Raw genomic sequence first — 15,249 nt, 5'->3', positions numbered from 1 at the left:
TTAAGTGCGGCTAGTATCCAGTATTCGGGAGATAGTGGGTTCGAACCCCACTGCCGGCAGCCCTGAAGAGGGTTTTCCGTGGTTTCCCATTTTCACACCAGGTAAATGCTGAGGGCTGTACTTTAATTGAGGCCACAGCCGCTTTCTAACCACTCCTAGCCTTTTCCTGTCTCATCGTCGCCATAAAACCAATCTGTGTCGGTGCGACGTAAAGCAACTTGCAATATATATATCTTCACTTTCAATTCCCAGTTCCTCTCTGTTCTAAGAAGACAGAGATATTAAGATTAAAAGTGGATTAGATATTCACTAGATCCACTGTTAATTAACTAGCTTTCAAAGCTCTGTGAGTTTCGAAGGGCGCACGCCCTCATTGGAATACCTAGTTGGAGGTATTTCCTCCCCACATGTGAGATGATGCCCCGCTGTTCCTTGTAGAATGCGAGTCTCGTACTGCTAACTTAATGTACTTGTTTATTGAGTGGCAGGCACAAGCGCTCGGAATCCTGATGCGTCTCTTCCCTTTCACGTGGTGACATACATTGTACCGCCACGCCGTCCAGCTTCATGACCTAATCAGATCCACGTCTGCTCTTACTGCCTTCTTCAACCACGCATCACCCTCAGGAATACGTACTTCTGTTACAAAGAAAGGATTTTATCTGCAAACTTGAAATTCACGACTGCAAGTTATTTTGATGGTAATTTCAAAATATATGCTTTATATGTATTTAATGTTAATATTAAGTAAAAGATCGAAAATATATTCAGGTGTAGATTTAAGTTTGTAAGGTGTGACACCACTTGAGAACGATTGACGTGATTTTGCAGTTCTCAGTATGCAAGTTGAAGAAAGGAGAAATGCTGATTTCGGGGGAATTGTAGTATAATAATGTATGTATAATCTCGGCGTGGTTGAGTGGCTCAAATAGTAGGGACCGGCTTCGATTCCAGCTCCATACAATAGTATTTGAAAAATGTTTAATGCACTATCTTGTTTCGGTACGAAAAATAACACTCGAGGAATACAATATCCGGAACATCGATGTGTCCTAAAACCAACGTATGATGATGATGATGATGATGATGATGATGATATTTTTAATGATGTTTTAACGTCGCACTAACACATCGAAGGTTTCCGATGACGCAAGGATAGGGAAGTGCTAGGATTGGGAAGGGAGTGGCCGTGGTTTTAATTGATGTACAACCACAGCATTTGCCTGGTGTGAAAATGTGAAACCATCGTCAGGACTGCTTATGGTGCGATTCTAACCTACCATCTCCCGAAAGTAAGCTTACAGCGAAATAATAATAATAATAATAATAATAATAATAATAATAATAATAATAATAATAATAATAATTGATTTACTGATCCAAACCGTGACTTTGATGACCTACTCATTGCCCCGAGCTAAACCAGGGACCATTGATCAGGCATCCTGAGCCGGAGTTTACTTGCGGCAGGGTGACCTCTTTCTTTCCATTCCTCCTCTAGCTAACTACGTGGGGACTGTCGATCCAAACAATGTACGCCGATGATCCGCGACACCTAACCGGTGTAGGACTACCTTTAGTCTGCAAAACCGCGACCACTCGTTACGACATCGATTGACCGAGGAGGCAAAAGGTATCCTGCAGTATCTCATACCACTAGCGTGACAGTAGGTCTTACAGTTGGTGTATACTGCGGGGTGGTGTTGATACAACAGTGTCTGCTTCTTTAGGCCAAACAAAGTATGTAAGTGTGTTTATAACCGTGCTATTTAAGGACTACGGCATTAAGGTAAATTCATTATCGTGTTTCTCGGATCAGTTATGCACAATCCTGCCAGAGTGGCATCGTGCATTGTCCTGTTGGGAGTGGACGTTACTAGTAGCAAGTACTGTTGAAGCGAAAGGATGAACTTAGTTTCCAAAAACCTCCAGATAACGGAGAGCTGTCTGAAATTGGTATACTAAATCAATGGGCTCCAAGAATCCCCCATAAAAATATCACCAGGACCATCACACCTCATCCAGCTGCCTGTTTCCACCCAACAGTGCAATCAGCTGGTATAGCCTCCGATGGTAATCAGAGTACAGGTGGTTGGCTGTCGATGTGGTGAACTGGTGAACCAAGAACCGTGATTTATCGGACCATGCAACCTGTTTTGCAATCATTCACCGCCCGATTTCGATGATATTTTGTCCACTGACTACACTGCAATCAGTGCAGTACGGTCATAATTGGGCTACGAATAGGTCTTCGACTCCACAGTCCCATGTGCAGCAGTATTCGCTGAGCCGTGTGCTGTGAAACATTGCCCAGATCACTAATTGTTGTACGTCTCGGCAATTTATGCACCAATGACTCCGTGTCGACGCCCGGCTGCACAACGTTTCGTTGTTTTCCCACCACTCACAACGAGCAGGGCTGCACCGTTTCAGAGAAGCTGGCTCCATGTCGCCGTATCATCACAATTTGATCTCTATCAAATTTGAACAGGTTTCCCGCTTTTCCCATTCTGACGCCGGAAACAGAACTAACAGTAAGCCTGTACATCTGCCCCGTACAGGGTCTCTCATATAAACTCAGACCGAACGCACGGTGTTTGTACTCTGCGCTACTACGGCAGCTGCCTCAGCCGAACTTAAGTCCCGCGCGGCCGCCCTGCTTTAAGCGTGTATACTATGTTACCTTATAAAAGATGCCGGAAGTGCCATCCTTCCTGAGTTACACAGGCACTGTATCTGGTAACCACATTCTGGCTCACTCTTGTGAGTTCTGCCAGTTTAATGTTGCTGATTTAATTGTCAATATTTTCTTTCATTTCCTCCAACGTGTGCGGATTTGTTCGATGCACTTTTTCTTCCAGTTTAAACCACAGGTAAAATCACACACTGTTAGATCTGGAGAACGAGGGGAAAGTAGACCAGCACTCTTCAAACACTTCCGACATTGTAAGAAGGAAATCTTCTGCTGTATGAGCAGGGCTAAATCTTGTTGAAACCACCCACGCGATCCGTTAACTGATGGAAGAACGGCTTCAAAATGTCATATTGGTACATCTCTGCACTTACTGCCGTCTCGAAGAAAATAGGCCCAGTTATTCGTCTCGCACCAATAGCACACCAAACGCCAATCTTCCTGTCATAATAAGGGGCTTCTTAATCACAATTAGGATTTTCTGCACACTACTAGCGAGAGTTATGACTGTTTTGATTTATTTTTGTGTTAGAAAGTGTACGTCCTTCATTCAATAAGTCATCAGCTTCTTAGAAACCGTTTCTGATAGAGATACCTAAGTCAGAATGACTTTTGGAGGCTATTAAGAGAGGATACTTCAAGAGGCAGGAGCTGAAGAACAACTATTGAGTTAGACATATAAACACCTCTACAGTTACATGTCGCATCCCGTTATTCGGAAAGTAACAGTGTGAAAAGTTCTAGAGCTTGTTTTTACACACACTCAAGAAATTATTCAAAATAAGGATTTGTTTTAAAGATGATCAATCTGGCGAATCGTTCTCAAATCCCCAGTTTGTCTTCCAGATGAACATAGGCCGGTACATTCCACTACTGGGCGTTTCCTTAGACGTTTCAAGGCCACAGGCAGCATGCGCAACAAATCATGTTCATCAGGATGGCCAAGCACACTAACGGGAACGTCAAAATCATCTGATGTGCTACCCAGGCTGATGAGTCCAACACAGACAACAAGAAAGGTGGCTTCAATCAAGCTCCCGTTTTCAGTATTCTCTCCTCAAATGGTTCCCAACCCTGTCGCATGCATTTTGTGCAAAAACTGCACCTTTATGTTACAGACAGACGGGAGGAGTTTGGTGAGTGACTTAAAGAACAGCGTCAACACTAGTCGAACCTTGACGCTGATATTCTGTTCCGCGACAAGGCTTCTTTGCATTATACGGGACAGTGAATAGGCATAACGCCGTGTATTTGGTGGATCTAATCCCCATCTGTATTGTTGAGTCACATCATCAGATGAGCACGGCATGGTGTTGCATACATTTGAAAATGTCATTGCCCCCGTATTTCAGAATGAGAGACTCAGTACTGAAGTGAGTAAACATCATCTTGAGTTTGCATTGTGGTCCTTTTTGGATAATCTACCCCTGGCACGAGAAGGGACACTCCCGTATTTCGGCCGGACAGTCCGCCAGTGGCTTGATAATATTAATCCTGATTCTTGGATTGGTTGACGGGTCTTGTGCAACGGCCTCCTAGATATCTAGACTACTTCCTCTGTGAGCTCCTCAGGTCTAGTGTGTGCACAAAATGGCCCCAAAAACCAATAGCCCTGCAGAATGATGTCAGGAGAGCCTGTACAGGCATAACATCTCTAATGTTAAGGAATATATGTCACGGTTCTTTTCACCTAGATCGGATAAGCCGTCCAGAGGAAGTAAGCCAATTTTGAACACTGTCGTTTGTGTGCATGTGGAGAAAGTCATAGGACATGTGCTACCCTTTTTCATTTTAAAGTTTGTAGCTTTAATATATTGCCCGCCCCGCGGTGTAGGTGTAGCGTGCCTGCCTCTTACCTGGAGGATCCGGGTTCGATTCCCGGCAAGGGCAGGGAATTTTACCTGAATCTGAGGAGTGGTTTGAGGTCCACTCAGCCTACGAGATTAGAATCTAGGAGCTATCTGGCGATGAGATAGCGGCCCCGGTGTAGAAATCCAAGAATGACGGCCGAGATGATTTGTCGTGCTGACCACACGTCACCTCGTAATCCGCAGGCCTTCGAGCTGAGAATGGTAGGCCAAGGGCCTTCACGGGCTGTTGCACCATGGAGTTTGGTTTGGTTTGGTGATAAATAAACACACAACTAGTAAAGTTTTATCCTACGACTAAGATTTACTTGATACTCGTATTTGCACTCGTAAGTTCCACAGTTTGCGCTCTCTCTGTTCACACTAACCCAGTCACACCGACTGTTCACTCTATCACAAGTTAACACAGTCATACTAGTTCCCTTCATGCACTACATAGGTTTCTATTATTGCACGTCGTGCACTGTCGGTCTTCACGGTCACCAGCACTCTTCGTCTGTCGTATAGTATAATAGCCCTCGTTCAATGTCACTTGCCCATCATCGCCGAAATCTCACACTGCACAAATGAGAATCGTCGCTGACTTTACTGCAGCCAGACACGAGAGATCCAACTGCACGACACGACAGGGCAGAACGACAGACCGAATTCCACGACAGACTGAACACTCACTCAAATGAGGTTAACGGCCGTAAACACAGTACTCCACTTAGTACTCGCACGTACTCAATACACCGCGACAGCACAAATTAACACACACAGTACTTCGCTCCGCTGTACTCCACGGCAGTACACTCACAGTACTACGTACTCCACAGCGGTACACTCAACGTGCCTTAACTGTCACAGACTGTGCTCTCATAGAGCGATTCCGGCTTCTCCAGATACTTCCCGTAACGAGGAAGCCCCCAGAGACACTGGATGGCGAATTTTCTCGGCGTTAATGATTTGGAGCCTTCGGTGACTTCCGACTGCAAAGAATTTTCGCAGTATTGAAAGAAGTTTACGAAAAACAGGGATACTTCAGAGATACCACCTGTCGGAGGGAAGACATTACGAGTAACATCTGCTGACAATTAGGTGCCTGTTCTCGACATAGCTCGCAATAATCCATACAGGAGTTCACGGGAAACTGTTCAGCTGGTGAACATCAGCCAGGCTTCCGTACTCCGAATACTGAATACTCATAAATATCGCTATAGCAGGATCTCAACCAGTGGGATTTCGAAGTTCGAATGAATTTCTGTCGGTGGCTGTTAGGAGGTCTATGAAATGACGCAGCATTCCTGTGGAAAAAACTCTTCTGGGATGAATAACGATTCCACAATAATTTTACCATCAGCCGCCACAGCATGCACTATTGGAGTGTTGACAATCCCTACTGGGTGGGACAGGTAGCCTTTCAAGTGCAATGGGAATTGAAAATATGGGTGACTGTCGTACGGGAATGTACAGGGTCTTTTTTTTTCTGCTGGCTCTGTGTGCCATGGGAACATGCACGGAAGGCAAAGAGCGCGGCCTGGTGACTCGTTTGCCGGGGGATATATTGCTTCATGACCGGCTAAGATGATCTAATGCAGTACGGTAGCGATAACCATTGCCTTACAGCTTTAAAATAGCGTCGTTTCTGTAGGAATATTAAAGTGATCATGTGTTTGACGAGTGAAGTATGCAGTAGAACAGCGTGTATTCATTGTCTTGTGCTATGCGAAGCATTCTTCTTATACGGAATGCCGCTTTCGATTCATTCGCAAATTTCCTGGCATCCTACCTCCCCATAGGAGTACGGAACGTAAATTAGTAAAGAAGTTCCGCACAAGAAATCACGCAGGAGACGAACCGTTTTAACAGAGGTAAAGCTTGACAAAATAGGAGCTCTCTTGGAAATAACTCCAACAAAATCCCTGTCGCGTCTCGCCGTACAAGCTAATGTGTCATTATCTTCTGCCCACAAAGCAACAAAACTGTTAAAAGCAAAACCGTACAAACCCACCCCTGTCCAATATTTAAGAGGACCTGACAGTTTCGCTAGGGTTCGGTATTGTAACTGGTTGCTTCAGTCAGTTCACGATGGGTATGTTGACCCAGAACTTTTATTTTATAGTGATGAGGCATGGCTACATTTAAGTGGCTTTGTAAATAGTCAAAACAATCGCTACTGGTGTGCAGAAAATCCCCACCAGCTGTATGTCCGTCCACTCCATGATGTAAAGATAGGATTTGGTGCGCAATGAATGCTCACAGAATTATAGGACCTATATTTTTCCCTGAAACAATAAATGCTGATCGATATATAGACCTCATTCTCAGACCATTCTTTTAAGAGCTGACGGGAGAAGGAGTAATGGTTATTTCATGCAAGATAATGCGACGGCACACACTGCTAATCCGTGTATGGATGTAATACGGGAAGTTTTACTGTGGTTAATTGTCCCCCACGATCTCCAGATTTAAATCCCTGTGATTGTTACCTGTGTGGATACTGAAGGGAAAACTGTATGTGAACAATCCTCACGCAAGAGAAGAACTAAAAGAGAACACTACACAAGTTATTTCGAACATCACATCAACTGAGATTCGCCGAGTGTCTGCAAACCTATTTACGAGGTATCAGGCGTGTTTGACACCTGAGGGACAACATTTTGAACATCAAATATAATGCCAGGTAGGTTTTAGACTAATAGTTTCACTAGAAATGGATTTCTATAAGTGTAAATTGCCGTGAGTGGTGGGGAGGAAAAGCGCACATTATACGAGCTAGCGACGGAGTGTCATTGCGCCAGCCGTGCCGTGCTCTGAGTGATGTTGCGGTACAAGTCAGAAAAGAAGACCGTGTATTTCTGTGCGGGTCGTTTAATAGACGCACGCTACCTGCACTCTCTATGCTATGAACTATCACTTCTGCTGGAGAATGTGTCACTTGGAGAACGTTTAACGATGTGGGTTCAACAGGATGAAGCTCCAATACATGGGACGCTAGCCATCGTAAGCATCTGAATGAGACACATCCAGGCAAACGGGTGGGAAGTGGTGGATCTGTCTCTCGACCTACCAGATCACCGTTAGAATTGTTCCTGTGGGAGAATTTGAAACAAGAAACCAGGAAATCCCGAGTGCCTTCGACAACTCATCGCCGAAACCTGCAGATCAATAACACCGGCAATGGTACAGCGCACTAGAATATTCATTAAGTGGCGTGCCCAGTTGTGCGTAAAACAAACAAACATTGTTAGTGCAGTTTGGTCCCCGCCCCCCACCCCAAACTACATAACCCGTTTTTGTCTGATCCTGATGGCATATCGGCCCTTTTAAGGTCACAAAAACTTTCATTCACTGAAAATGTGCATAAAAGGGGATGTGCAACGTATATTAAAGGGACTGTTAACACTGAGTACCACTAAACTAAATGAAAAATAAAAAAGTAATGCAGTCCCGGACTCAAACCTATCACATGTAAGTCTGGCCCACCGTAGCTTTCGGCTTTCTCTTACTATATACGCCACACTGCATCGCGACACTAGTAATGTAGATTGCGGCTCATGTAATAGTTTAACACAGTCATAACGTCCACTTCATGCTTCACAAACGTTTCATTTAGATATCAGAGCATTTAGAAAGCGAACTGGTGGTTTCCATTATTTCGTAATAGGCATAACAGCTTCTTTTTTTATGTAGGCCGCAAATACAAGGACATATGTTTTACTGTGTTTGCTGTGCGTACCGGAAATACAGAAGTTTTCAGGACGTTTGGACGTTCCTGGAATACAGGTACAGGGAGCTTGAAGGTTATAAACAAGGATAAGGATACCTAGATTTATACCAAGCATGTTCCAGTGTCACAGTCATGAACAAATAGCGAACATAGTGGAAAATGTGATCTCCGGTGGAGAACAAAGGAAATGACGTTTAAAATTTCAACCGAAACTCAAATATAAATATATTCAAAATCCAAAATGACACGCATTTTCCCGATAAATAACGGGCTACTTCAGGTAAAAGTTTCAAGAAGTAGAAAAGAGGGTTATAACCAATGAACCTCACAGAGATACAGGTATAAAGGTAAAATAGACGAAAAGCGTCGCAGACGGAGTAACAAATTTACAATACCTTCAAGATATTCCATCAAACACCATTCGAGGTTAGCAGGCCTTTTCACATAATCAGGTACAATAAGTGAAGTTAACATGAAGGAACGGCAGGAGGGATGATTGATGTCCAGACTATTTCAATTATTTTAAATAGCTTTACAAAAATATTATCAGAAATGCTTCCGAGCCATTTTTACAATTCAAGTTGATGATGATGATGCGTGTTGCTTAAAGGGGCGTAACATCTAAGTCATCGGCCCTACAATTCAAGTAAACACCATCTCGAAGGAGATATCGATACATGCGAACAAATTGTTTTACACTAGTATCAACTGTCAAAACAAACATTTTAAAGACAACGCCAAATGGAAGGGCTAAAATAGACTACTTTACAAGAAATAACTGCGTCGTAAACTCCAGATCTGCACTACTCAGATTGAAAATGGACGAGGACACAATATCTACACGCAAAAATTGCACAGAGATAAGTGGTGCTGACCGTATTCCAGGAACGTCCAAATTAAGTCTGTCGAAAGATTGTCCTTCCATATAACCGGTCAATCAGTCAGAGAGGGGTTGACAATAATGGTACACTTACATTTGCTATGTGTAGTAGGCAAATGCACATTAATTGCACAAAGTACTACAAATGTTCCTACCATTGATGCTTCCAATTTTTGCAACATTACAAAGCACATGTCCACAGTGACGAGAGAAAAGCTTCGGAAAAATTAATCCTCTCCCTCCCTCCAGCAGGCCTATAGTCCATCTCAAGGAGAATGTTAAAGCGACCAAATGTATATGTTGTTGGAGAAAGGGAATGTAAAGACACAGAGGCACACGCGAGACGTCCAGATCATGCTAGAATGTCGTAGAATGTCAGGTGGTGATGACATCGTCTGGCACAAAGCTAAATATTTCCAAATATTGAGTGTGACTTCATAGGACCTGATGATGTTCTTTTAAGAACGAAATATGTCATTCTTTGTTTAATAGTGTGTACTTTTATTCCCTATTCAATAGAGTATTTTTATAGGAATGTTATAGTGTAATATTTATATTGTACTTGTGTATTCGGCAGACTGAAAATCTTCTAAGTTACCTCAAACATTTTGTAAAATGTGCTTCCCATTGAAAGAAAAGATGCTAAGCTTGCTTTCTTGTATTGCTTTGCTTTTGAACCTCCAACTCAGCTTCCTGGAAGAGTTCTGAGAATTTTCTTTGATACCAAATGTCATATTTAGAAGTTACAGTACTTGTAAGTGCCTCCTTAGTAATTCTTGTCTATTTTTATTCTTATACCAACCTTTATACATTACTATACTTCGACTTCCATGTATTAGATAAAAGAACTCCAGAGAATGTTTCTGTGAACTTACTTATAATATATGATTTATTAATTTTAGGAAACACTAGTAGTTCTAAATGAAAAATGTTGTCTGTTTGCATGTTTACATTCCACTTTAGCACAAATTAAATTCGTAACTCGTACTCCTGTCTATCAAAGTCTCCTGGTAGGGCAAAAGTAAATTCGTGTCCTTATCCTGAAGTGATGTAGATCTCTTCAGGCACACAGCCAATGGAAGTGAGCTACATATACCATTCCAACCACACACCCACACTCCTGCCGTTCTTATATCTCCTGCAGTACCGAGTATCAAACCCAAGGCTCCGAGGACAACAGCGAATAGTATTAATCGTTACGCTACGGGGGCGGGCAAGTCTTTTGGTGATCCACCGCTTCTAGTAAGTCTTGTCCAAATTTGAAAGTCATTTCCTTCCCTGTTCGTTAAATCGAGCTTACGTTCAAGCCTCGGGGCCGTGGACTTGTGACACCTAGAGTGGTGACCACAGAATTGGTTTCTCTAACTTGAACAGGCATTTTTATTTCGCCTTTTCTCTCCAACATCCCTCTGCTCAAATCTTGTTCTCTTCTGACCGCAACGAGGTCACATTCTTTGTTTAATCGCATTTCATAAACTTTCTTAGTATTTAGCCGATTCCATCCTTTTTTCAAATGACCAGGTTAGTTCTTCTTTCCCCTGAAATATTGGGAAGATAGGCATGAAAAAATAATCATTTTGTTTTACCCTTTAAATTCACTACTACTACTACTACACTTAAAAGAAGTGTTGCATCACACCGATATCGTATCTGTATGTTGCTACCGTGACCGTTCCCGTATACATTGAAAAGGCACCCTGTATGTTGTTTGTAAACATACCCACAGCTTCCATCATACTCCTCAGGACACTTTCGCCAGTTGATTAGGACTGCAAAATCTCATTAGGAGGAGGTGGTTTTTCAACCAGGGAAGTCCCTTAATGTGTGCACCGGAGACAAAGTGATGTGATACGGACATGGAATCGGTTCAGAATGACAGGTAGTGTCGATGACATATTCCGCACAGGCCAATTGCCAGTGATTATCGCTGTCTTCGACTGTTGGCTCTGTGTAACTGAGGGCTGAGTGCTGTGGAACTAAAATCGTAGTTCATGGGGACCATGCGACGTCATGTATGCAATCACAATGTCAGGAGAAGGTTGCATTATTGGAACATGCATTCCCAACGACCATGCGGAGTACCACCTCCTACACCACACATACTGTTACAGATGCCTACGAAATCATGCTGCATAGATGCTCCACAATTGGCGTAGGGTGCTGTTTACTGACGAATGTTATATCCTTTTGACCCTAGAAAATGGCAGTCGACGTGTTTACAGGGAACTCGGTAATATGGCACGTCTCCAATACAGTGTCAGCCGTGTGCTACAAAGTAGAGGCCAGTGATGTTCTGGGTTGTCTTTTCATGGGGTTACTGTGCACCTCTCGTGGTTATTTGGGGCACCCTAAAAGCTTTACAGTACAGGAAAACATTATCCAGCCAATAGTGGAACCGTATCGCCAACATTGGTTTTCAGCTTAATAACCAATAACGCCTATCATGAAGTTCTCGTGAACATCTTGTTACATCGTGCTGAGGTCAGCTGACGGCAGTGGCTGCCTGTTTGTAAGACATAGGCTAAAGCTCATCGAACATGTCAGGGATAGATTGGACGTTTAGACCGGCTGCGTACTCTGCTCGTGAAGAATGAGACAACCTTGACAAAGCTGGCTGGATGATCTCGTGGATGGGATGTCACGACGGATTACAAGCCTGTATCAAAGCAAGGGGGCGTGCTACACCGTAATAATCTTTATCATATTAGATGTGCAAACTCCAAATGTGAAAACAAGTATTTTTTTCTTTACTAAAACTTGTTGTTGTTGTTGTTTCTTGTGAGCTGAAATTATTGCAAATGTATTATGTACCCTCATGAATCATGGTCATGTTTTGTTTGCCGTGCCATGAAGCACATTATACACAGGTTATGATAAACTTCTGTTGATGTGTGTATCTTATTTATTTATTTATTTATTTATTTATTTATTTATTTATTTATTTATTTATTTATTTATTTATTTATTTATTTATTTATTTATTTATTTATTTATTGTCTTGTTTTATATGGCGGGACTCAGGCTATGAAGCCTGCTATTCTGTCCGACCATACATACACCTACATGAAGAGTTAAATATACACTAAATTATCTACAGTTTAATATCTTAAGGTAGCAATTAAATGTTTTAATTAATCTAATACTTAGCTATGATCTAATCCTACTATGTTATAAGAAATCATTATTATTATTTAAGCAGGTTTGACAGAGTTTCTTAAAGCGGAGGTGGTTTGACACGCTCCTAATTTCAGCAGGTAGGGAATTCGAAATTCGGCTGGCGGCGACTATAAATGATCTACTGTAGCCAGTTGTGCGGTGAATGGGAATGCTTACTACTGCGGTGGATGATGATCTGGTAGGAATACTAGAAGGTGATGCTATACTGCTAATAATAAGAGTTGGCGTCTGGCATTTCTTAGAGGGAGGTCCGTTTACTGCCTGCCGAGGCGGGATAAAGGGAGTGGCTGTGTGGTTGCCATGGAGATAAAACTTCAGGGCAGCTCGTCTTGCTGGGAGTTGCCAAACCTGTCACTGTCACTGATAAGAACCTGATTGTATAAGAGTGATCGCAAATGGGACGACACCGCCTGGCCAGGTAGTCTACAACAGATCACAGCGGTCAGAATGAAGGAGGGAACAAGTGAGCCGGAAGCGAGGGGTAAGAGCATGTAGAAAGGAATGGTGGAATGTGGCAACATCGTGAAATGGCACGTGCAGTGCTCCTCCCTACAACCTTACCTGTCAGACGCCAACTTTAGTTAAGTCTAGTATAGGTAATGGAATTGTGTGGCAAGGTATTCAGGTGTGTTAAGGTTCAGTATACGATGTAACAGGGAAAGAGTGTGTAAATTTCGTCGCTCTCTTAAGCGTAGCCATGAAAGCCTACCAAATGCGGGAGAAATATGGCTAAACCTTGGTATATCTGAAATAAATCGAACGCATGCGTTATGTGCCTTTTGGAGCTTGATGGAAAGTGAGGCATTCAGGTTACTGTATACTACGTCACAGTAGTCGAATATTGGCATTACCATACTTTGGATAAGCAGTTTTCTTACATTTTGGGGGAGTAAATCTCTGAGTTTTTTAAGGGAATGTAAGGAATAAAACACTCGCTGACATATACCTGTTACATGATCGTTCCAACTAAGGTTTTTATCCATTATCATCCCAAAGTTTTTAACTGTCTTTGAATTGTAACTGAGTGCCTCTTAATGTTACTGAGTGGGTATGGATGTCTGTAAGTCGTGCGTGGGTTTTTTGGGTAGCTAAAAGAATACACTGCGATTTGTGGGCATTGATTTTTAGTGCATGGTCATCGGTCCACCTACATATTCTTCCTAGGTCGTCCTTCATCACACCGTATTGGGTACCCCTCTGTATTTCAATCTTCGTCTTGGAAGTCTCTTTGTCAGGCGTATCCTGGAGATAGCGATATGTCTTCGAGAATACAAGTTTCACCCTTGTTGGTTACTTGTTGCACGGAAGGCGGAAATATTCCTTCACAACTACAACAGTTTAACTATGATGGCTCTACCAAGACACTGTCGGAAGAAGGGCTGTTTGATGCGGGACTAGTCTCTCGAGATAGATCTTGCAGATCGCATGTGACTCTGAAGCTAGAAAAGTAATCCTCTCTCCAATGACGAGTCGGGCAGTTGATATTTAGGACAAGCTCCTCACTTTATGTTTCCTATTCAGCTTCGGTTACTTAACTCTCTTCTGATCCGACGGTGCATTTGTGAGGCATAGAGTATCGGTAACAATCCTGCCTTTCAAGTTTCTTTCTTTTTTTCTTTCTTCATCAAACGAAAGTTCTTTTATAACTCTCTAAGACTATTGGAAAAATTACCTGTTAGCTGAAGCTGGATAGAAAATGCGCAAAAACGTAAAATAAATTCCGAAGAAAAGATGAATTTTCTTTACCGCATAAAATTCCGGCTCCATGACTAAATGGTTAGCGTGCTGGCCTTCGGTCACAGGGGTCCCGGGTTCGATTCCCGGCAGGGTCTTAAATTTTAACAACAGTTGGTTAATTTCGCTGGCACGGGGACTGGATGTATGTTTCGTCTTCATCATCATTTCATCCTCATCACGACACGCAGGTCGCCTACGGGAGTCAGATCGAAAGACCTGCATCTGGCGAGCCGAACTTGTCCTCGGACACTCCCGGCACTAAAAGACATACGCCATCTTTTAGCGCAAACATTATTTCTACATTACCGCAAAATATTTCTACTTCCAAGCACAGTCGGGGGTGCGTTCGTAGAGTTGCATAGTATTGTTCCCAATTACTTTTCCTAGACTATGTAGGCTACTTGAAAACTATGTAAGTGAAGATGCAAAATTACCCCCTAATTTATGGGCCAGTATACCAACAGATGAAATCAGAACTACAAATTGTGCGGAGTCGTTTCGTAGACATTACAACAAAAAATTACGAACCCCTTCCTTCTATCGACGAGTGTACGGAGGCTTTAAAGCAGTTGCAGAGTGAAACTTATTTGCGCTTCAACACAGTGAAAATCATCGTGCTGCTACTGAACGGTGGGACAAATATCAACGTGGTGAATTACCATTACTGGGGTACGTGAAAAGAATTGCTCATCGGTTCCAACCTATCCTATTCTAGGACATGTGTTTCACCGGGGCAATCAGTGTACTGAGCTGCCAATTTTAATGATAGATTTTATATTTGCGGTAGTGAATCATAATATGTTGCGGTAAAGATATGTTCAATTTTGTGGTTATGAAAAAAGGAATTTTTTCGGTAAAATTAGTCTGTATTTCGGAAATGCAATCCTCCGGGTAAACTATAAATAATAATCTCGTGTTCTCGCAGGAAAGAGGATGCAGGACGTTTCATACATACATCTATGAGATATGAAGTGCTTCTTTGTTGTTGAGTAAGTAGCAGGCCCCTAATAAATATTAAACCGCCGAGCTCGATAGCTGCAGTCGCTTAAGTGCGGCCAGTATCCAGTAATCGGGAGATAGTGGGTTCGAGCCCCACTGTCGGCAGCCCTGAAGATGGTTTTCCGTGGTTTCCCATTTTCACACCAGGCAAATGCCGGGGCTGTACCTTAATTAAGGCCACGGC

The sequence above is a fragment of the Anabrus simplex genome, chromosome 3, assembly GCF_040414725.1.
Source record: "Anabrus simplex isolate iqAnaSimp1 chromosome 3, ASM4041472v1, whole genome shotgun sequence".
NCBI lineage: Eukaryota > Metazoa > Arthropoda > Insecta > Orthoptera > Tettigoniidae > Anabrus > Anabrus simplex.
This window is presented reverse-complemented; position numbering follows the sequence as displayed.